The 24,583-nt window shown below is 44.1% G+C and overlaps 1 long non-coding RNA gene across 4 annotated transcripts in view; it reads left to right on the top strand.

The window, feature by feature from the left end:
- Positions 1-396: 396 nt before the first annotated feature.
- The window catches only part of LOC114232670 (uncharacterized), a 76,594-nt gene continuing 52,407 nt past the window's right edge, over positions 397-24,583 (top strand). For 3 of the 4 annotated variants that reach the window (XR_008556538.1, XR_008556536.1, XR_008556535.1), the window contains exons 1-2: positions 429-480; positions 3,072-3,175. This is a non-coding gene — a long non-coding RNA (uncharacterized LOC114232670). Of the gene's footprint in view, positions 481-3,071; positions 3,176-24,583 lie in introns of all 4 variants that reach the window. The other variant, XR_008556537.1, reaches the window with a different exon arrangement.

Here is a 24,583-nt window from a genome sequence, read left to right as displayed (position 1 = left end):
CTCCAACTGAGATTTCTTACTGGCAATATCAATTACAAATCTTAATTAAGTATTTGTTACAACCCAAACTAAAACCTGTTAGTATCTGCAGTAAAATAATCAAAACCCATACTTTTACTTATGTGAAACCAGTCTCATTCTTATCTTATTCAATGCTTGTCTTCTGCTTTGATTATGACTATTAGGGAATTAAAATGTGTTAAAATATGTAGCATGATCGTGAACCAATGGAGGCCACATTTCCATTGTATGTTCACTCTTTGTTAGATGGATGAGGCCAGAAAACCATGTTGGAATCATACAAGGTGGATTCTCTTGGAAGGATGATGACAAAGGGCTTCTGAATCACTGAAAGGAAGTGATGTGGTCAGCATTCCATTGTCAAAAAGGTGGTGTATTTGGAGCTTGTGTGCTTTAAGAATATGCAAGGAAAACTTCCCAAGCCCTGAGGAGATCTGTGGACAGGAAGAAAGGAGAATGGTAATTCTGGCTTCACAAGTGGGCAGATACTTGAACTGGAAGGTCTTATGCCCTGGCACAGGGCTTCTCAAAGTGTAGTTTGTAGTTTCTTGGGATATATTTCTAGAAGTGGGATCACTGGATCAAATGGTAGTTCCATTTTTAGTTTTTTTGGGGGTAAGGGAAGAGATCAACCAAAGGACTTGTATGCATGCATATAAGCCTAACCCAATGGACACAGACAACAGGGGGGTGAGGGCATGAGTGGAGGGGGTTTGGGGGTAATGGAGGATAAGGACAGATATGTAATACCTTAATCAATAAATAAATTTAAAAAAGTGTAGTTTGTAGACCCTTGGGGATAGGCAGTCTGTGAGATTAAAAATATTTTCATAATATTATAAGACACTATAAGACACTACCTTTTCCCTTTTTTTTTTTTTTTTTTTTACTCTGTTGACTTTTAGCCACATGGTGCAAATACCACGGATGTCAAACTGCTGACCCCTGAGCGTAAATCACAAGGCAGTGGCACCAAACTACTGGTAGGATTATCTTTATAACCACACACTTACAGTTTCAAAAGCCAGCTTCATTTAATAATGTTTTTAATGAAGCAGCAGAATTTAATCTCTTTATTAAACATTGACCCTTGAGTACATGTCTTTTTAATATTCTGTGTGACAAAATGAGAAATACCCAGAAAGCATTTCTGTGGCATAGCAAAGAATGACAATTAGTTGAAAGAAAAGCATGCACGTTGGTATGTGAGTTGCCCGCTGAACCAGTTGCTTTTATTTTGGAACACTATTTTTTTCTTTCTTTTATTTTCATTTTTTGTTGGGAAGAGTGACTGACAAACTAGAGTTACTCTGTCTTGAATATTTAATTCTTATTCTGGCCTCTAGTAAGACTTTGTAGAAAATGGGTTAATATATGTAAAAATATGCTATACATTTTAAAGCTCTATAAGAACAGTAGATATTATGACCGTCAAGCATTTATTTTGTTCTTATTTTGTACAAAGAACTGTGCAGATTGGGGGCACAAAAATGAAGAGGACTAGTCTCTTCTCTCTCAAAGCAAACTATATCAAATTTTAATTATAATAGCTAACATTTTTATAGTATTCCCTATGTTCTAAACACTCTGTATATGTTTCATTTAGTCTTTACAGAATAAATAAGTTCAATTATTATTCCAATTTAAAACAATAATATTAACACAAATAAAGGTGAAGTAATTTGCTGCAGGTCACACATAAGTAAGTGGCTGAGCCAGAATTCCAACCTAGGCTATTTGATTTCATTATCTATGTGCTTTACCATTATGCTATATTGAAAAATACTTAACTGGAGGTGACTAGAAAGTCATTACTGATTTTAGAAAGCTAATAATTAGGAAGAAATAAAACTAAAGGTGTCCAATGTGTGTTCCATGAAACACAAGTCCCCTAGATGCTCTGTTATAAAATGGATTATGGGGTCAGGAAATTAGGGAAACATCTTGACTCTTTTTAGAGCCTTAAAATCCTACCTAGAAGTCCTGCAGAAGAGATATTTTTCTCCTTTTGTTTGATCCAGTGTTTCTCAAAAGCATTTGTCCTCAAGTTCCCTTTTCACCAACATAATTAACTGAGTTCTGCTGAACATAGTGTCTCCCTGAAACACTGTTGTAGAACTTATTTTTGAAGAAACTTGGCATGGAGTAGAAGGGTAGTGACTTGAAACAGCTAAATGAGAATGAGAAAGGGCCCTGACCATGGACAAAGTAAGAAATTGCTGAAGAGCTTGTGAATGCAGCTGGTCTGGAAAACCATCCATTGGTGATCATGCCAATTGGCATGGTTATGAGGTTCTCTTTAGCTACCCTCAGCAGTTACAGAGTAGGGGCAGAGAAAGTGAAAGGTTGTATTGATCTGGGATTGAAAACTGGCAGAATTAGAACTAGGACTCTTATTGAGGATCATTATTTAATACTCCATCTAGAATTAGCTGAAAAAAATTATAGAAAATATTGAGACATCACAGTTTTTAACAAAGCGATGTTCTGTTAAAAGAAAATTATTTCAGTGGGAAAAACAATGACTTTAATTTCTTAAATGTGCATTGTTTACTTGAGATAGAAAAACCATCTGAATCAAAATTAATTTAAACAATAAGAATAAACAACTTCAAGATGGTATTTGGTTCTGATGAGAGAATGACAATCTGGGTTGTATTTGGCATACAAAGCAGAAAGGCATGAAAGATGAACGAGACTCATTCTCTGAAAATAAATGAAATGTCCCAAATCAAACTGCTCATTTGAATTTCATGAAGAAATTTAGAAACAAATTATCCATGTGGAATATCAATAAATACACTTTTGGTGAGGGGGCTGAATTCCAGGGCTGAGGGAGGTAGAGGCATATGACAAATTGCTGCCTGTTAGGATGGGTGGGATGCTCTAGCACATATGCCATTTTGTGTGTTAAGCAATGACCAGTCAATATCATACCTGCCAGCCCCTATCTGTCCATAGAGAAGGCTACTTAACATTAGCTCTACAGTTTACTTTGTAATATGCTATTTTCCCTTTGAAGAAAATGAGTCTTTTCTCCTTCTTACCAGCTTCTTATGCTTTCATCTTGAGAGTTCCCCAGCTGTCCATCCTCACCCATCTTCTCTTGGCCTGTCTGAACTCTGACCAAGAAGTTCTACAAAGATCAGATAAGGTACCTGTCTGTGTCATCCTGCCCACTCTGATACTTTGACATTTGATCTTGATTCTGGATAGTTCACCTTAACTACTTATTGTCTCTGGATTTGATGAACCTGGCCATGGTTCCATTTTATTTGGGGGGGAGGGGAGAGATGATTTATTATACCAGAAAAATACTTTATTTTGTAATAGGGGTGGACAAACTATGGACTATAGGTCAAATCTGGCTAAGCTTCTATTTTTTAAATCAAGCCTCATTAGAATACAAACATATTCATTTTTGTGTTGTCTGGCTGCTTTCACACTATAATAACAGGTGTGTTTTTTTTTTATTTGCAACAGAGGCCATATGGCCCACTGAAATATTTAATATGTGGACCTTTAAAGAAATATTTTGATGACCACTATTATATATACTAACAGAAGACTCAGATATGTTTTGCTTATATTGCTACTTTCTATCTTGACCTTCCAGTCAGGCACAATATTATTAATAGTTTTCCTGGCCTGCCCTATAGTGAGATGACAACTCATCAGTTGGTTCCCCTGATTACCAGGTAGCAGAGGTCAATTAGCAACATCTATGTTGGCTTTTCTTTCAGGACTGATTCTAAGTGGAGAGGCAGCTTGGCTATTGCTTTATCTTTCTTGTTCTAAATTTTTCTGCAAATTTTGGTTCATTTCCCATCTTCCTCTTTGCAGTCTTATCAATCTGTTCTCTCTTTATGGAATAGGCCTTCCTGAGGTACCCAACTCAAGGTATTCCTCTCTGGCAATACCCCAGACTTCTAAATTCTTTTTCTCAGTCATCTTCTGGTTTCCTAAAACTCTTGACTCTGGAGAAATTGATCTCAGAAGAAAAGTATTACGTTATATTAAATATCAGTAAGTGTGTATGATTGAAGGCCAGTTTAATATATAAGCTTTTCTAAGTAGTTGTGTTTAAGAAAGTTTATTGTCTGTGCAAAGTAACGGTCCATTTCAAAAAGTATGATCTTAGTTCAAGTGGGAGTCTTCCTAGCATCCTTCAGATTTCATTAGAAGGCAACCATGTGCTGCCGTGTGATGACCTACCTATCATCAAGACTTCTACCAACATCCATGGTCTGGCCATCAAAGCTGCTAACATCTGGCCTCTACTCTTCCCCAAACTTCATCTCCTGCCAAGGGAATGTATAAAGTCACTTATACATACCATATTTTTCTGTGTATAAGATGCCTCCATGTATAAGACGCCCCCCACTTTTCCAACCCAAAATGAAGAAATCAATATTTTAAACATTTTGCTGGTTTTCCTCTTAAGACCTTTTTTTTTTTTTTTTTTTTTTTGGCATCTTAAGGAGTTGTTCTTCCTGTTTTCTCCACTGTCTGATCATACACTCAGTGGGAGAAGGTCCAAATTGTCTCTCTGCAGCTCTATTTCCATGCTCTTTTGCATAGCTGATTACATTCATTTTGAATTTTGCCGAGTAAGACAATCACTTACCAGTATTTATCTTTTTTATTTTTTGACATCTTTATGGGCTCAGAACGCTTCAGTGTCTGTTGCATCTGTGCACTCCCCATCTCCACCTCCAATTATGGCATCAGCTGACGTCAGTAACAATAAGGCTCATGATTGGAAGAAGCCTGTTTGACAAGGTATGAGCAGCTATGCACCTGCATGGTTCCCTCCTCGGCTGACTTCCGTGTATAAGACGCCTCTCGATTTTTATTCTAATGATTTTAGAAAAAAAAATAGCATCTTATACATGGAAAAATACGGTACTTTCCACTTAACTATCCTCTTCTTGGAGGAATGAGCAACCCATTTCTTTATAACAAATGATGCACTTCAACTCCTGAAACATGTTTAGAGCTTACTTCTCCCAGGTGACATACAGAAGATGTAAGATTCTATGGATAGGAACCCTTCACTATTCAGCTCTGAATCTTCATTGACAAGTAAAATGCCAAGAAGTAAAAATAAATTACCAAAACCAATTCAACAAATTCATCTATGCCCTTGGACAGGTTTGAGCATATCAGTACATTCATCCTCAGCTCCCCCTGCTTCACCATTGCCATTTAATGATGTTCTTCACAATCCAAAATTGGCAATGGAAGAACCACATCTATTTTGACTTATAAGGTGAATTATTTCAGAAGTGTTTTTCAGTCATTTTGAACATCTTGGTATTTTCTTCTGTACGAATAGGTTATATATGATTCCTCAAAGGAGGTTTCCAAGCACTTTATCTCCTTTTATCACACTTTGCCTGATAAAATACTTTAAACACAGTTCATGTTCTTCTAGCTTATGCTCTATCTTAAAATCACAAGTTGAACAGATGTTTTTAAGATGTCTCTTCTCTCAAAAAGTGACTCATTCCATGCCAGGTTTTTATGACACCACACTTTTTGTATAGCATTATTCTTTATATCTTGCAGGGTTCATCTCAAAACTCTGACAACTGCCTTCTAATACCTCTAGTTGTCTCCTGCTTTAATACATTCTCATGGCCACCAGAGCTGCTATTTTCCTGAACTTGGAACAGGTTGAAATGCCATCACCTTTTAAAAATATTTTTATTAATTTCAGAGAGGAAAGGAGAGAAAATGAGAGATAGAAATATTAATGATGAGAGAGAATCATTGATTGGCTGCTCCCTATATACCCCACAACCTGGGCATGTGCCCTGACCTAGAGTCAAATCATGACCTCCTAGTTCATAGGTTGATGCTCAACCACTGAGCCATGTCAGGAGGACTACCCTCACCTTATGTATCCACTTAACCACATTCTTACCCATTCTTTAAGAATCACCTCATATCTCCAAGAAGCCTTCTTAGATTTTCTCATCAAAGTTAACTTTCTTGTTCCCTAAAGTTCCATAGCACTATACATCATTATGATAGCAGATTTGAAATTCTGAAGGAATACACATGCAAACATACACAGGGAACAATAACCAAATTGGAAAGATGTTGATCATTAATTGGGCCAAAGCATTTATGCCCCCAATTCAGAACCATGGTAATACTTAGTTGGAGCTTATAACTTAGCGCTCCCTGGGCCTAAGGAGAGCTTCTCTCAAAGAAGTCTCAATTAAACTCCCAAGTAGCTCAAGACAGTGGAGATCCCTTGTGGCAGATCTTGGCTCAAAAACCCCTCATAACATACTTACCACCCACCAGCTTTGGTGTTTAACCAGGTTTTCTGAAGTTACACAGTGATCATAACATTGGATACATTGGATCAAATCATTGGGCAACATGGCCCAAATCATATCATGTCAGCAAAATAACAGTATCTCAAATTTGAACACCTTACAATTTAGCTTCCCTCAGAAAAATTAAATCCCATCAATGAAAAACACTTCTCCTTGTTGTTTCAGCTATCAGAGTCTTATAGAAAACAACTCCCCCAAACTTTCCTTCCTGTAGTCGTTTACTTAGAAGTATCCAGAGAGTACTTCACTCAGATGTTTGCTTCATCATCATATTAGAGTTATTTATGGATGGGTCTGTCTGCCTTATTTTCCTGGGCATTCTTAGAGGACAGGAATGGTTTCATTTATTTTGCTATTCCTCAAAGACCTAGCATGGAGCCTTCCATTTGGTAGGCACGATATCTCCAACTTGTCAAGGAGATAATTCAGGAAGTGTTCAATTATTGAGTTACTCTTGCTGAGTTGAACTTCATGGATCCAGCCTAATGCTCTTACCACTATGAAACTGTAATCAAATTTTTGAGAACGTTGAGACTGAGATGTTTTACCATCTGTAGTAGCTGTTTTCCATCACCATGACCCATTTGATCATTGGCCTTATCAGTCATCAAAAAGCTCCAGAAGATTCAAGAATCAAATCCAGCACCACAGTGATCAGAATCAGACCCTAGGCAAGTGTAGTGCCTGAGAGTTTCCAGGCAAAGAGTTTTCCAGTCATAGACAAGATTGTTATTATTGTTTTTATCCTTTTAATAGAGAAATAGTGAGGCTTGAGCCATTCTGGAAGGGAAGCCTGATTTGATAGAATTTTTAGTTCTCCACTATATTCATTATCAATAACAGAGTAAAAAAAAATCACTCAAGAACTTAGTGGCTTAGAACAACATGTATTATCTCACACTGTCTGTAAGTTAGGAATCCAGGTGCAGCTTAGCTGGGTCCTCTGGCTTGGTATCTCTCACAGGAGGTAATCAAAGTGTCAACCTGAGCTGTAGTCATCTCAAGGCTCTACTGGGGAAAAGGTTGCTTCCAATCTCACCCACCAGGGTGTTGGTGGGAGTCGTTTCCTTGCTGCTTTTTGGACTGAGGGCCTCAATTTCTCCCTGACTGTTAGCTGGAGGCTCCCTAATTACCTCAACACTTGAGCCTCGCCAAAGGGAATATCCCAATATGGTAGCTGGCTGCATTGGAGCAAACAAGCACGGCAGCACCAGAGAGAGAGAGAGTGCAAGTGGGACAGAAGTCACCATCTCTTTGTAAACCAATTCTGGAAATAATATCCCATCCTTTCTGCCATATACTATTCATTAGAATTGAGTCACAGCACTCAAGGGGAGGAGATTACACAAGGGCATGAAACCCAGGAGGCGGAGATAATTAGGGGCCATTTCAGAAGCTGCCTACCATATCCATGTTCAAGTATAAATATGTGCCTACAGCATTTAGCCTTCTTCCAATCTACTATCCCTTTCTTGTTCTTTTTATGTTATTCGGGACCAAGATCAAATATCTGGCATTCTTAACATCCATGCTGGAGCTTCTTCTGCTTCCACAGGCTACAGTCAGGATAGCATTTCATTCCATCAGCCAAACCATCATGCCAAGGACCTGTCATGTGTTATTTCCCTTTGGATTTTGGAGAACTTTAAATGTTTTAGCCTCCAGCTAAAAACACATTTATTGTTCCCATTGGGGAACAGAGTTACAAACACTCCTAAAATATAGGATTTAACATTAATATCATTTTCATTAGGTTTTTCTTCATGAGAGCAAGAGTAGGTAGTAATGATCTTTTATTATACAGATATTTTGAATTCATTATTGCATATATCAGATTGCTTCTTATTCACGACAAACTCAAAAATCTCTCTGTGTGGAAATAAAACAAATATTTTATTCCAAAGTGTTTTTGTGAAGAAAGTAATGCTTCTGATAGAGGCATTGTTTTTGCTTCCAGTCTTTAGCACAATGAAATGAAGATTAATTTTACTGTAACCTAAGCCAAAAATAATACTAATATTTTTTCCGTGCATTGCTTCGCACAGAACCTTGCAATAAATGCCCCTAGTCTACTATCCTCCAGGTTATCATAGCTGGCTTTAAGGGCTAGTCTGAGCTCATATTAATTCAGCTTCCAATTCCTAGGCCACCTCTAATAGTCTTCTTATGACACATACTCCTCTGCTGCAGCCCAAAAAGCTGAGGAGTAAAGGGAAATTATCTCTGGAGTATAGGGAAGAGCTTCCATAATGTCTTTGACTCACCTAATGAAAGATTATTTTGAGAGAATAAGTAATTATCGCAATAAGCCTGTTCCCTTCTTCACAGATCAGTCCCTTTATTGTCCCAACCTAATTAGAGTAATTTGTGTTTAAGGAGATATTGATTTTGCATAATGGTTTTCTCTTGTATTACACACATGACAACATTCTCCTTACTTAACCTGGAAAACAATCTTGTTGACTGATATGCAGACACTCTTGCTCAGAAGTCTACCCCTGGCATTGACGTCTCAAAAGGAGAAGTGTTCAAGTTGCTGTTGATGGTGTGATTGAATGTATAAATAAACCAAGGAAGTAGCAGAAGGCCAGGAAAGGAGGGCTGCATTTGTCTGACCTCGTTAGAACTGCTATGCAGTGGGATTCCGCTGCTCAATTAAAATGAGTTTTGTTGGTTTTTCTCTTAGCTGGGGCCTCCTGTGCTCTCTGAGTGATAACTCTGGCTCATCCCAGGGACAGGTAACATTGAAAAGTCTTTTTACTTCCATAGGCTTAAGCCAGATTCCTCAAAACAAGCTATTCCAGAGCTGGGCTAATGCCGTGGTTGGCAGCTCATGTGTGGACTCCTTGGTGGGCCCAGCCGCCACACTTAAAAAAGAGTGGCTCAGCCACCACTTGAGCTGTCTTTTAAAAGCCTCTTTCTCACAAAAGACAGCTGATCTCAAGGGCCTGGGAAAATAGAAAATTCTCACACTGTGATGAGAAATGCTGTCAAGACCTGAAACTCTATATAGAAGCATCAGATACCAGTGTGTAATCACAGAAAAGGGGAGGGAATAGGGCTGTGTGGGAGCAACAATAACCACAAAATTAAAATAGACCAGTAAGCTGGAATTAAAAATGATGAAGAAGTGACCAAGAGAAATTCACTCTTCAGAGAGTGCGTAGTCAATTTCCTAGTCATTGTGAGCTAGGTTATATTTTTCATCTTCTCCATAGGGCTTCAAATGGATACATGAAGTTTAGGCCTGATACCCCTGACATTTTTGCTAGGGGTCAGAAAGTAGATTGACCTGCTTATTGAAAAGATTAGTATTAAATACAAAGTGTTGCAGTTTCTTATATTGATTGCTCCTGGTATTCAGTTTTTTTTTGGGCTGGATGAGTGCTGCATTTTATCAAAACTGTAACTCTAAGAAAGCACAGCACTTGAAAGAGTTGATAAAACTCCTTTAGATTTTCATATTTATATTCCTCTTAAGAGACTGAAAGTTTGTATCTACTCACATATGTATTTGTGCAGTTCTTATCACCAAAGTACCTTGAAACTCCAAGGATAAAGATAATGTATTCCATATCAGGTGATTAGAATGAGTTGTTCCTGCTGATGGTGTAAAAATGAGATATGTCATAGGGGATGCCTTATTTTGGGATGAATGCTCTTTAAATAGATGTTAAATTATATAAAAAAGCAGATTTCAAAAGCATATTAATATAGATGACAATGCACTACATAGCAAAGAGAGTTTTTAAGCTTTCAAATGTTCTGGGACTGCATCTTCCAACAGAAATTGAGATTTCATTAGCATTTATGACTAGCCTTTCAGGGATGTTTGCCAAAGGGATGATAGCAGTTTAAAAAAAACCCCACAAAACACAGCAGCCTATCCACAGGCCTGCACTAAGGTGCTAATTAGTGATTGTTTTCCTCTATGGGCAATGGCCCAGGATGTGGGACTTGTGACTGTAGACCTCTTTTCATTTTACCCAGGAAAACAACAAACAGAAGAGGGAAAAATACTGATCCGTAAAACCAGAATTTCTTTTGGGAAAGAGAGTGGTAAGAGGGCAGTCAGGGAACATCCTTAAGTTCATAATGTTATCCCTTTATAATAGCATGAAAAATAAATCCCCAAAAAGAAAATGCAACATTTGAGGCTACTCTTCTAGGCATAATTGACTCAAGTGAATCCCTGGACAATGTAACTTATTAACTATCCCAGGAACTGCCTGTGGGGACAATGGGACCAAGTGATTTCCTCCTCCTGACCCCTCGGAAATATAATTGAAATCATGGGATGTTCAAAGCTGGGACCATCACCATTTGAATGGTCACCCTTAGGGTTTTGAGATAACCAATGTTGACATTTACACAGAGGTCTTCTGACTTCAAATACTCTGAAGCAAAGACTAATGCACGTAGGTTCACAGAAATCAGTAGCTCTGGAGTCAACATAGAAGCTTCTGTGGGGTTGGACAGTTGATGAATTCATCACAGAAAAGTGTGGCAAATCATACAGTTAGGTGTTCTGTTTTTATAGAGAAGAGCTTTCCAGTAAAATGTTCACAATCCCTATTAATAATCTATAAGAATAATAATTTAGATGAAACTTGCTCTCATTTCTGGGGAGAAGGGAAGGAATCAGTGTTCAGAGCAGTAACATAACAACACACTAGGCTAACCTCACTACTTCTGCTTATTCTTTGGCAATGTCCTAACCAAAGAGGCACTGGTATCATGGTTCTTCTATGGGCTCTCTAAAGTGTTTGTCTATTTAATAAGAATTCCTTTTCTCATCCATGCCAGCGTGTGGTTGAGTAATATCAACCAGGGCAGAGCTTCTCAAAATGAAAACATGGCTCTATGCTACAGCTCAAAAGGCAGACATTGAATGACCTAAAAACCATTTATTCATTCATTCAACAAATATCTGATAATGCCTATAAAATAAAAGCCCTGATGTTGTGGTTTAAAAAAATATTGTAATTTAAGTGCCTGGCTTAAGCCTTGATAGTGAACCCTAGAAACCCTGGGCCCCTTCCCTTGATTCCAATGAAAAAAGAACCACAGGCCCAGGCCCACGAGCTCTCTCTCTATATATCCACGACCTCACTGTGTAGCCCCAGGTGTGCTGGAATTTCCTGATGGTTCTTGCTAAAGGGCATCTTGCAATCATAATAAGAGCAACAGGGCTGGCTCAGCTTCAATATTGGTTATTGATAGGCTGAGAAGAGTGCAAAATAGCCTACTACAAATCATATGTCCTAAGCCTGGCACATGGGATACAATGCTAAGCCTCATCAGACTTAGAGTCTAGCTAGGAAGACAACCACTGTGGGAACAGTTACAAGTGCTCTCGTTACCCTCATTTGGAGACCAAAGGCCAGGGCACACAGAGTTAATCTGGGGCTGAGGAATGCTCCCACCCTCCAAAATAAGGTGCAGGTAATTTGAACTTAAATGGAGCCCATGAGTGTAGGTGAAAGGTAAGAATTTTATTCTTCTGTAATGCTTCCTTGGGAATAACACAGAAAGCTCATCAGTAAGGGGTAGGGGACTTGGAGGAGATGGATAATTCTTTCTCAAGGCAGCTGGGATGAAATGAAATCCTTGTCAATGTGCTTCCCTTTGTATTTTAATTAACATGTGTCAAATACCTTTCTGTCTTCTCAGATCTGTGTCCTTGTACAACAATTTTGGGCAGTTCCAAAATGGTGATAGAAAGGCTTCTGACAAAAATAGCTGTTTTCAGTTATTTCCCCCCTCCTCTTCCATTAGCCATGGCCTCTTGCCATGTTGAGTCTCACAAATGGACACAAACCAATCAATCACCCCTATAAAAATGTCAGAATTCACCCTTCCCTACTGTGAAATGAATACACTGACCTTAACACAAATGTAGAAATAAAATAAATAAATAAATCCATCCCCACCATGGAACCCTGGCTGACACACAGATTTCCAGACATTTCAGTTTGACAAGGCTGACATTGCTGAGAGTTTCTTGCTTCCTTTTTTTAAAAGCTGGAAGCAGATAAATATGTCCCCAACTTTACTAATAAGGACTTATTTGCATAGAGGCTCAGCCTGTTAAGAAGTGTAGACAGGCAGAGCCATTATCTGTCTAGAAGAAGAAATGAGAGGGAGGTGAATCAAATGAGGGGAAAGGAATGCTCATTTTATATTGTCTTTAAAAACAAAACTGAGTTTCCTCCATCTAAAAACTCAATCTAACACTTAGCTGCTTCAACCAGTGTTAACCTCTAGTTTATGCAGCAGTGTCTTGGATAAGATCAGAAAATCCTAAATTGGTAGATGTCAGCTCAAGTCCTGGCTCTCTCATTTGCCAGCTCTGTGACCTTGAGCAGGTTAATTAATCTCTTTAACCCTCAATTTCTTCACCTGTAAAACAAGGACAATCGCTCTTACCTCCTAGAGTACTAGAGTGAGCATCTCTTGTTTTCACCAGCCTGAGCCTTCATTTCTACTCTTTTGTTAACAGAACTTGGACCACACTTTCTATCCCAAGTTCACGTTGTACCTGAACTTTCAGAACACTGCTACCTTTGATCATGGGAGCAGTTTCAAGGTCATTCATGTGACACAGGCTGCGGTGATGAAACTCCAGCTAGAGATATTTCAGGGAATTTTTGGAAAAAAGTAATAGCTTAGTGCTATAGTAACTAAGCTGATAGGAATTAGACGTGAAGTTGCTGGATGCTTTGGAGAAAGCCTGCCCAAGCATGAACCCAACAGACAGTAAAGGAAGGGAACTGGGGAAAGCCAGATTTAAGTCTCTGAATCCTGTTATAGCTTCAGACTTCTTAGTTCTACTATAGTTCAATATATTCTCCTTTTTGTATTAGGTTGTTAAATTAAATTTCTGAACATTTTAATTAAAATAAATCTAATTTATAATTGAGTTTTGAGAATTAACTAAATTATAATGTGCATAAGGATCTGGTATGTAGTGAGAGCTTGATAAGTGAAGTCATATATCATGTTGCACGCGCACACACACAGGTGTGTGTGTGTGTGTGTGTGTGTGTGTGTGTGTGTTTATATATGTTTCTCCTCTAATCACTTGAAAGTTGTCCAAAGACACAAGGAGAAAAATAGCCAAGGGTTCAAACAATGGCTCTGCCCACAGTTACTATATCTGGTAACCCCAGGAACCCCAGGACACTTTCAATCCTGTGTTTAGGGAACAGATAATTTTTTTTTAGACTTCTCACTCGCTTCCTGGTATAATGTGACCACATGATTTGCAACATCTTTTAAAAAAAGAAAAAAATAAGGGGAAGGAGAGCAGGAGGGAGGGAGGAGGAAGGAAGGAAATACTAGGCATTGATGTTTTTAAAGGAGGTATGATTGTCTTGGGCTCCTGGTCTCATGATTTTTTAATACTTCCACACTCTAGAGGCATCTTCTCCCAAAGATCCCACTCTGACTTTGTATTCCATCTACTCCTCCTCTCCCCTGTAAAAGCCTGTATTCAGAAAAAATAATCTGAAACCCGTTCAGGAATAAATGACTGATAATAGCTTAAAGAGTTATCCTTTTCATAGTTATCCTTTTCAAAATATCCTTTTATATTTTCAAGATCAAAACAAAAATGAAAGTGACACTTCAGGTGTCAAGGAGAAAGGAACTATTAACTATGTGCTGGGCAATTTATACCTCATGCAATCCTCATAACCACATCTTGAGGTAGGGATTATTACACACACTTTACAGATGGGAAAACATGTTCAGAGAAGTTAAAAAACTTGCCCAAAGCCACCTAACTCAAAAGGGATGGATCTGGAATGGAACCCAGATTTAACTGACCCAAAGCTCATGCCTTTATTAAAATTCTTCCTGGTGACCCTGGAATCGTGACTGTCACTAGCTGAGCATCACAGTGACTCTGGCCATGGAGTGGGAGACAGATTCAGAGACTATTGACCCAGCATCAGGATGACTTGAAGGAAGGACAGGGGGAAGCAGAGTAACAACATGGATTCTATCTGAGAAGATGAATTTTTAAATCTAATCACAGGAACTGCTACAGCACTTTTTTTTTTTTTAAAGCTTCAGTTAAACTGATTTTCTGAACTGCATACCAACACCTAATCAGTTTGGTCCCTTTCTTTCTCTTTCCCTTTCACTGTATTTTAGCTTTGAGCCCTGTATGGTTGGCTATGTAGGGGGTGGAGGGATGGGAAGAATTCTCTGTACTTTGTAGCTTCCTTTCTGCCATTGTCTGCTTCCTCACATTGTAGTCTTAATTTGATCAGCAGTTATGAAAAGACACATTAATCCCGGGGAAAGGTACATTGTTTGGGGCCAGACAGTTTCAGTATTGCTTTTAAAGTGAAGTGTTTTGTGCTCAGATATGAGTTTTACCCCTTGGGACATGGTAAATCCTTGATTTGAGAACAGAGAGACAAAGTTGCAAAGAATTGGACAGATCACACCTGGTACTGGGAAGGCCCGTCAGAGACCTTAGCTAACTCTATACCCCAGCATAGCTCCTGGGTAAAAGAGACCCAGAAAAATGCTACTGTAAGTGTATGTGGTCATGGGGCTTTGGTGGTAAGGGGTAAGTGGGGATGTGGGGGTGGGCGAGAGTGGAATGAAAGAAATGAGGATAAGGACCCATGAACTGCCCCATCCATTGTGATCAGCAAGTCCCCTATGCCTAAGAGTATAAGCCCAAGTAACTGATCAATTATGATTATGCCTATCATTTCTATAACATTTACTAGATCCCAAGTACCTTTCTAAGTGTTTTATGTATCTTGTTTTTATCCTTACAGTAAATATAGAGTAGTTATTATTTTAACAGATGAGGAAAATGAGATTTAAGGCTTAAACCTAATGTTTGTGCAGAACTTGCCATGCTCTTAATCACCACACTATACCATCTCCTGAGTGTCTATTATGTACTAGGCCTTAGGCTAAGCCCCAAGGACATAAACATGTATTTTTTTTAAAAAGATCACAAAACTCACTTTAGTGGAGGAAATAGATGAATGAACCAATTGTATGGCTTCAGTACTTAGCACAGTGCCCAGCCCAGAAGAGACAGATAATATTTATTAAATAATGAATGGATGAATGGATAGATGGGTGGGTGGATGGCAGGATGGGTGGATGGATAGAGTATGGTGTAGTATGATACCTGCATGACTAGAGATAAACATGGGGGTGCTGTGGGTAGAGAAAAATGAACCAAACCCATATAAAATAGGTGCTGCTTGAGCTGGGCTTAGAGGTGGAGTAGAAGTTCACTGGATGTTGAATACCATCATATAAGAGTGATGCTATATTGTGACCTCATCATTCATCTGAGAGCCAAAGACTGTAGAGCAAAGACCAAATTCAAATCTACCAACTCTCCATTCACTCTCCTTCCCAGGGCACTGCCAAGGCATTTTCTGACATTGTTTTTCTTTTTTCTCTTCAATATGGGTGGGTTAGCTCCAAAGAGTGACATGTATTGCCTATGAACCAGGTATCTGCATTTCTTAGACTAAGGATCATGAACCTTTTAAAAGAAAAATATTGTTTCAAGTTCCCATAAATAATTGTGATAAGAATCACAAGAATTGACAAATAAACAACAGCAAAATCTTGCTTTTTATGTTCTTTAAACTATACAATGGTCTTTCAATGCACATTACTTAATTATAAATCCTAACAGCCCCATGAGAGACAAGGCAAATAATCCTTCTACCATAGATGGGATTAATGCTCAGAGGATATGAGATAAAGTATCTGTTGATCATCTCTATATGCTGGTTCGATACTGGCAATTGAACATCTTTATCTCATTGAGACTCATGGTAGCCTGGTAAGGAGGTGTTTGTGTTCCCATGTTTACCGTTAAGGAAACTGAGACTCAGGAAGTTAAACAACTTACCTAAGGGCACCCAAGCAGTAAATGGGAAAACTGACATTGAATGCCATTTTTTTTTTCTGATCCTCAGTGTAGTCCTCTTTGCATTTCAACATCTTACTTCCTCATTTTTCAAGAGATTTGAAGAAAGAGGACCAGTCACCAAGAATCCCAATTCCTTAGCAAGTGCCCACATAGGCTATTACAAATGTTAAACACCTTGCAGTAATTGATCCACAGACCACCAAATCCCAACCAACTCTGGCTATAGACCATAATTGCCTGTGCCCCAGGCCAGCTCTTGACAAAACTGTGAAGTATTTAAAGTTTTAAAGTTTGTCTTGTCTCTTCAATCACCTTTCAGTGCTATTCTCTTCCATCTTCTTTTTTTAACACTCCCTCGCCTCATTTAATGTTCTCAATTACTACCCTAGGTATTCTAAATAATGTTTTGGTTCTTAGGAAACAGGTGTGTGTGTGTGTGTGTGTGTGTGTGTGTGTGTGTGTGTGTGTGTTGGGAAGAGACTTCTTAGGGCTTCTAAGAATCTTACCACATGAACTTGCTAATTGCATTATATCAACCATGCACAGCCATTCTGGTCTCTTACCCTGGGAGCAGAAGTACTTTGAATGGAGAGAAGCCAGTTATAAATATACTAACAGCAATTCGACTCTTTGGCTACATGAACCATACAGAACTGCTGCTCCCTAAGAGCTGCGGCAAATGGAAGCAGAGTGGGAACTCTGGGCTCAGAGCTTCCCTAAGGGGCTGGAGTGTCTTCTCTCCTTGCCAATGAAAATGGTGTCATCCACTCTTAAAGGCAAGGGGAAGCCATGCATCTGCAAATCTACTTGAAGAAGAATGAGAAGTAAGACCAATGAAGCTATGGGAGGTTGACAGACCTGGTCCCTGTAAGGATACGGTGGGCAAAGGGAAGACATGGGAGGCCTAAAGCAAGGAAATAGCATAATTGAATTTGTGCCTTTGAAGGGTCTCTGGATATAATATGAAGTTAGAGTAAAGATAACCAAGGGAGAATGGAAGACAAATTAGAAGCCAGTGGATTGCTGCTGTTGCTCAGATAAAATGTTATGGACGATATGAATCAGGGCAGCAGCAAAAGAGCCTGAAATAATTGGAGCCTTAGAGATAGTAGGGAAAGGTTTCTCAACTTGGATGAAGTTCTAAGGGCAAGACTGAATGAGGGCACTTAACCCTGGAGAAATGAAGGTGGCAATACAGTTGACAATACAGGCTGCACAATTCACTTGACCGACTTCATCAATTGTCCAGTGTTTGTTAGCAGGTCTATGAATGACCTAGAGTGAAGTAGATGGGAGATCTCTGGAACTCAAACCAGTTTTTTTGTTTGTTTGGGGTTTTTTTTTCAATCCTGTCCTGACGATGTTAACACCTCTGGCCTCATATAACAAGCAAGGGCATTTTCATTGCCATGTCTGGTCAGAGCTTCTGATTTATGTCCTGTCAGGAAGATCTATTTCCCCAGTAATAGTCATGTTTCCACTGGTGATTTCCTTCCCCTGGGGACCTGAGATTGCAGCTAGCTCTGCAGCCTCCTGAGGCATATCACCTAAATGTTCCCTTGGAAATTGCTCCTGCAAATATTCTCAATCAAAACCCAATAAAGTGTCTGAACACTTGTATTACCCTGAAGGTTGGGAATTGCAGACTAAAATCATATTCCAGGATATTACACTAAAGGCCAATGCTAGCCCCATCCCAACAATACTTGGGAATTATAGTTGGGCCTTAATCGACTAAAGATAGACTTGGTTGTTGAATGAAGAATATCTATAATCTTGAGGTATTTAGAAACACCAGCACATGTTAGTTAAAACTGTATTGAGAGCAAGCTGGTGGTTTGTGAAAAATGATCATTCAGAGCATTCTGCTACTAAGATTTTACAAAAATCCCATGATGTACTTCCTACAAAAGCAGAGGTTTATAAAAGCTATCCCTCCAAAAGTATTATTATTATATTTTTGGCAAGAAAGTAATCTTCTAGTACATTAATTAGAGAACAGTCTATACTGCTGTACCAAAGACTATCAATAGGCGCTCAAGTACATAAAATTGTATTTCTCTCTTGAGGTATAAGTCCAAGCTGGTGCGCGAACCAGGTACCATTCTCAGAAGGGATTGCTTCTGTTTTATTGATTTCTCACTCCCTGGGATGCTGTTGATCAACACGACTGGTACACTGTTTTTGTATTTCAGCTTATGGGAAGGGAAAAAAGGAAGTGGGGGCAAGCAGATTATTTCCTGAAGATGAGACTCAGACATTGTTACATTATTTCTATTCACATTCCTTTTGTGCAAAATTTAGTTATATGGCCATATCTGGGTGCCAGGGAACTGGAGAATGTGGTTGCTAATTGGGTAGCCACATCCCTCCCTAAAACTAAGGGATATTGGGAAACAAATAGCCTAATGTTCCTAACTTCATCTGCTGATACTGGACTTTTGGGGACTCGGCATTTTCAAGCTCTCTCGTGTCTCTGCATCACTATGCACAGCTCTCTCTTCCAGGAATACATTTGCTTTCCCTCTCAGCCAGCTTAACTTTTAATCACCCTCTAAAATTGACCTAAGCCCCAGCCAGTGTGGCTCAGTGGTTGAGCATGGAGCTATGAACCAGTAGGTCGAGGTTCGATTCCCCATCAGGGCACAGGCCTGGTTGCAGGTTCCTTCCCCAGTGAGGAGCATGCAGGAGGCAGCCATTTGATGATTCTCTCTCATCATTGATGCTTCTATTGCTCTCTCCTTTTCCTTTCCACTCTGAATAAATAAAAATATATTTAAAAAAACATAAAAATATAATTGACCTCAGATGTTACTTCCTGCAGGAGAACTTTCTCCATACTCTGTTAGTTCTCTCAGTGAGTTAAAAGTGCTTCATTAAAAGACACCATGCTGAGGAAACCAAGATGGCGGCATAGGTGAAACACCTAACCTGCAGCCGGGCACAACAATTTCAAAGGCACAACTAGAGGTCAGAACGGACATCGTCCAGAACCACAGGAGAGCTGGCGGACTGAAATGCCCACAGCTGGGGGGAAGGAGAAGGCCACGGGGACAATCGGGGGAGCTGTAAAAGCCTGAGGTATGGAGAAACTGGCGGAGACACGAGCACGCGCGCCTGCGGGGAGGATGGAGCCGGCGAGGAAGGGGCGGCTGACGGCCTGGCCGGCGTTCACTGGCAGGAAGGAGATAAATGCTCCGGAGTGTGCTAAGCGCCGGCTCCGACTGCACTGAGCGCCAGTTCCGGGCGAAACCCTGGGAAGCCAGGCGCAGGCTGGGGGAATGAATCTGGGCTGTGGGGCGCAGGCACAGAGGAGCGGGGGAAGGCAGAGCTCCAGAGGCGCGCACGGGAAGGGGCGCAAAGGACGGACTGTTGCCTGCGCCACTGAACTGCCCTAGCGGGAAGGAGACATAAGCTCAGGACCGTGCTGAACCCCAGTTCCGACTGCACTGAACCCCAGTTCCGGGCGAAACCCTGGGAAGCCAGGCGCACGCTGGGGGAATGAATTTGGGCTGTGGTGGCGGAGGCACAGAGAAGCGGCGGCTCCAGACGCGCGCACTGGAAGGTGCGCAGAGGACGGACTTTTGCCTGCGCCACTGGGTGGCCCTGCTGGGAAGGAGTCAGGGACGCCAGACTGCGCTGAGACCCAGTTCCAACTGCACTGAAACCCAGTTCCAGGCGAGAATCTGGGAGTCCAGATTCATTAGGGGAGGGACTGGACTGTTTGGCAGTGGGCGAAACTCCAGGGCGCGTTTCTCTCAGAGGTGTTTGCAAGGAATACAGAGGGACACAGACACAGGAGCCTCATAGGGCGGGGCTGACAGGAAGCCAAGGTTGTAGGCTCCACCCTGTAGCTCCGCCCCAGCCAAGCTGAGCAGAAGCTTTTTCCTGCTGAGTGCCTCAGGTAGTGGCTGACCCACACTGCATTGGAGACCCAGAAACGAGGGCATCTAGTGGTTGGTGGGAGATGACACCAGATTTCAATCACTTGCCTAAGGGAGGCATTCTAGAGGCAGACTCAGTGAGCGCCAAGGCATTGCTGCATCAAGACCCGGCCCACAAACATGTCTCCTGCACAGCAACTCTTCCTATATGGACAAAGAGGGTCCTCACGGCCAATTGGCCTGGAGGACAATTCCTCCCAGTGACACCAACAACAATCAAGACTTAACTGTACAAAGGAGGACCAAGATGGAGACATAGGGCGGCAGCCTGATCGTTGCCTACCACAACAATATTGAGACTACGACGGGAGAGCAGAGCAGACACCAGCCAGAAAGACCGGGGGGCTGGCTGAGCAGATGCTCTACAACTAGAATAAAAGAGAGGGGTACGCAGGATGATGCTGATGCCGGTGACCCAAAGTCCACACTTTAAGAACTATGGCTCAGGCGACACAATGGTGGCCAGGAACGTGCTCGGCGCAGTTCCCCCGGTGGTCTCCGGCTGAGGGGACGGCTCCACTCGCTGCCGAGCACGGACAGACGAGCCCCTGGGAGACATGGGGTGGGAGACTCCGTGCTTGCTGACCTCCGAGTCCTTCAAGAATCTCAATGCCCCGAAGTGGCCAGGTGCGCACGCTCAGCGACTGGCCACCATTGCAGACCCAAGGGCCGACGCAGCGACACCGGACCAGCCCACCGCCGGGCACCGGGCACACCGGAGCCTTGCCGAGCCCGCCGCCCAACGAGTTCTGCGGCAGCCGCCCTGGAGCTCTGAGAAAATGACCGAAGGAATTGCTGAGAGGGAATTGACCAACAGGAATTGGGATCAAGAAGACGAAACCCCGCTGAGACCCGAGTCCAGGCGAGCCTGCGAGCCTCTGGGCTCAGATGTGGTCACACGCCTCTGGGTCTAGGTGAGGCCTCACGCCCCTGGGTTTGGGTGAGGCCACGCGCCCCTGGGTCCAGGTGAAGCTGGATTCCGGGTTCGGGTGAGGCCATGTGCCCCTGGGTCCGGGCGAATCTGAACCCTGGGTCCGGGTGAGGCCGTGGGCCCCTGGATCCGGGTAAGGCTGGGTCCCGAGTACGGGTGAAGCCGTGAGCCCCTGGATCCGGGTGAGATCAAGCGACCAGGGGTCTGAGAGAGGTAACGCGCCCCTGGGTCCGGGTGGCTTCGTGCACCTAGGTCCAGGTGAGGCCAAGTGCCCCTGGGTCTGAGAGAGGCCACGCACCCCTAGGTCCGGGCGAGACCATGTGTCCCTGGATCCGGGTGGGGCCTCGTGCACCTAGGCCCGGGGGGGGCCGCGTGCCCCTGGGTCTGGGGGAGGCCAGGCGTCCCTGGGTCCGGGTGAGACCGTGTGTCCCTGGATCCGGGTGAGGCCTCGTGCGCCTAGGCCCGGGTGAGGCCACGTGCCCCTAGGTCTGGGGGAGGCCAGGCGTCCCTGGGTCCGGGTGAGACCGTGTGTCCCTGGATCCGGGTGAGACCTCGTGCACCTAGGCATGGGTGAGGTCGCGTGCCCCGGGGTCTGAGAGGCCAAGCGTCCCTGGGTCCAGGTGAGACCATGTGTCCCTGGATCCGGGTGAGGCCGCGTGCAACTAGACCCGGGTGAGCCCAAGTGGCCCTGGGTCTGGAAGAGGCCAAGCGTCCCTGGGTCCGGGTGCGACCATGTGTCCCTGGATCCGGATGAGGCCTCGTGCACCTAGGCCCGGGTGAGGCCACGTGCCCCTGGGTCTGGGAGAGGCCAAGCGTCCCTGGGTCCGGGTGAGACCATGTGTCCCTGGATCCGGGTGAGGCCTCGTACACCTAGGCCCGGGTGAGCCCAAGTGGCCCTGGGTCTGGGAGAGGCCAAGCGTCCCTGGGTCCGGGTGAGACCATGTGTCCCAGGATCCGGGTGAGGCCTCGTGCACCTAGGCCCGGGTGAGCCCAAGTGGCCCTGGGTCTGGGAGAGGCCAAGCATCCCTGGGTCCGGGTGAGACCATGTGTCCCTGGATCCGGGTGAGGCCGCGTGCACCTAGGCCCGGGTGAGCCCAAGTGGCCCTGGGTCTGGGAGAGGCCAAGCGTCCCTGGGTCCGGGTGCGACCATGTGTCCCTGGATCCGGGTGAGGCCTCATGCACCTAGGCCCGGGTGAGCCCAAGTGGCCCTGGGTCTGGGAGAGGCCAAGCGTCCCTGGGTCCGGGTGCGACCATGTGTCCCTGGATCCGGGTGAGGCCTCGTGCACCTAGACCCGGGTGAGCCCAAGTGGCCCTGGGTCTGGGAGAGGCCAAGCATCCCTGGGTCCGGGTGAGACCATGTGTCCCTGGATCCGGGTGAGGCCGCGTGCACCTAGGCCCGGGTGAGCCCAAGTGGCCCTGGGTCTGGGAGAGGCCAAGCGTCCCTGGGTCCGGGTGCGACCATGTGTCCCTGGATCCGGATGAGGCCTCGTGCACCTAGGCCCGGGTGAGCCCAAGTGGCCCTGGGTCTGGGAGAGGCCAAGCGTCCCTGGGTCCGGGTGCGACCATGTGTCCCTGGATCCGGGTGAGGCCTCGTGCACCTAGGCCCGGGTGAGCCCAAGTGGCCCTGGGTCTGGGAGAGGCCAAGCATCCCTGGGTCCGGGTGAGACCATGTGTCCCTGGATCCGGGTGAGGCCGCGTGCACCTAGGCCCGGGTGAGCCCAAGTGGCCCTGGGTCTGGGAGAGGCCAAGCGTCCCTGGGTCCGGGTGCGACCATGTGTCCCTGGATCCGGGTGAGGCCTCGTGCACCTAGGCCCGGGTGAGCCCAAGTGGCCCTGGGTCTGGGAGAGGCCAAGCGTCCCTGGGTCCGGGTGCGACCATGTGTCCCTGGATCCGGGTGAGGCCTCGTGCACCTAGACCCGGGTGAGCCCAAGTGGCCCTGGGTCTGGGAGAGGCCAAGCATCCCTGGGTCTGGGTGAGACCATGTGTCCCTGGATCCGGGTGAGGCCGCGTGCACCTAGGCCCGGGTGAGCCCAAGTGGCCCTGGGTCTGGGAGAGGCCAAGCGTCCCTGGGTCGGGGTGCGACCATGTGTCCCTGGATCCGGATGAGGCCTCGTGCACCTAGGCCCGGGTTAGCCCAAGTGGCCCTGGGTCTGGGAGAGGCCAAGCGTCCCTGGGTCTGGGTGCGACCATGTGTCCCTGGATCCGGATGAGGCCTCGTGCACCTAGGCCCGGGTGAGCCCAAGTGGCCCTGGGTCTGGGAGAGGCCAAGCGTCCCTGGGTCCGGGTGAGACCATGTGTCCCTGGATCCGGGTGAGGCCTCTTACACCTAGGCCCGGGTGAGCCCAAGTGGCCCTGGGTCTGGGAGAGGCCAAGCGTCCCTGGGTCCGGGTGCGACCATGTGTCCCTGGATCCGGATGAGGCCTCGTGCACCTAGGCCCGGGTGAGGCCACGTGCCCCTGGGTCTGGGAGAGGCCAAGCGTCCCTGGGTACGGGTGAAGCCAGATCCTGGGTCCGGGTGAGGCTGTGCGCCCCTGGATCCATCCGGGTGAGGCTGGGTCCCAGGCCCGGGTGAGACCACGCGCCCCTTAGGTAGGGGTGAGGCCACGTGCCCCTTAGTCTGGGTGACGCCGTGCCCCTGGGTTCGGCCGAGACCAAACCAGAGGGAGTCGGACCTCCATTACCACCATTTGTCCACCATCCAGAGCTGAGGGGTCAGTGCTGACATGTACACATAAGGAACTACTGGACATTGAAATTGGGTCTCAAAAGAACTGTTGGTCCAGGGGGAAGCTCGCTACAGATTGATTCATTTGCCTGTCAGCATAACTATTATTGCTCGTCTCACATTCAGTTCTTATTAGTATATATCTAGTGACATATGATCTCGCTCATCTAGGGGAAATGATGAACAACATAGACTGAGGAACAAGAACAGAACCAGAAGCAAGGAGGCATCGATCGGACTATCGGGCCTCAGAGGGAGGATAGGGGAGGGTAGGGGGAGGGTGGGGGGGAGGGGGAGAGTTCAACCAACGGACCTGTATGCATGCATATAGGCCTATCCAACGGTTAAGTTCAACAGGGGATTGGGGCATGCGTGGGGAGAGGGGTGGGATGGGAATGGGGGATGAGGACAAATATGTGACACCTTAATCAATAAAGAAATTTAAAAAAAAAAAAATAAAAGACACCATGCTTAACCCTGCAGAATAGTCTTTTATTTCTGCATCTTCTTTTAGACCAAGAGTTTCTCAAGCTGGGTTGCACTTTACAATGAAGCCTTATGGCAAACCAATTTAATTAGAATCTCTGGGGCCAAGGCCCAGACATTAGGATTTTTAATATTTTTTCCATTTGATGGAATGTGCAGTTGGAACTGGAAACCACAGGAATAACTTGTGGGCAT

Source organism: Eptesicus fuscus, chromosome 7 (genome assembly GCF_027574615.1).
Source record: "Eptesicus fuscus isolate TK198812 chromosome 7, DD_ASM_mEF_20220401, whole genome shotgun sequence".
Classification (NCBI taxonomy): Eukaryota; Metazoa; Chordata; class Mammalia; order Chiroptera; family Vespertilionidae; genus Eptesicus; species Eptesicus fuscus.
Note: the sequence above shows the minus strand (reverse complement) of the source record. Positions and strands in the feature narration are given on the sequence as shown.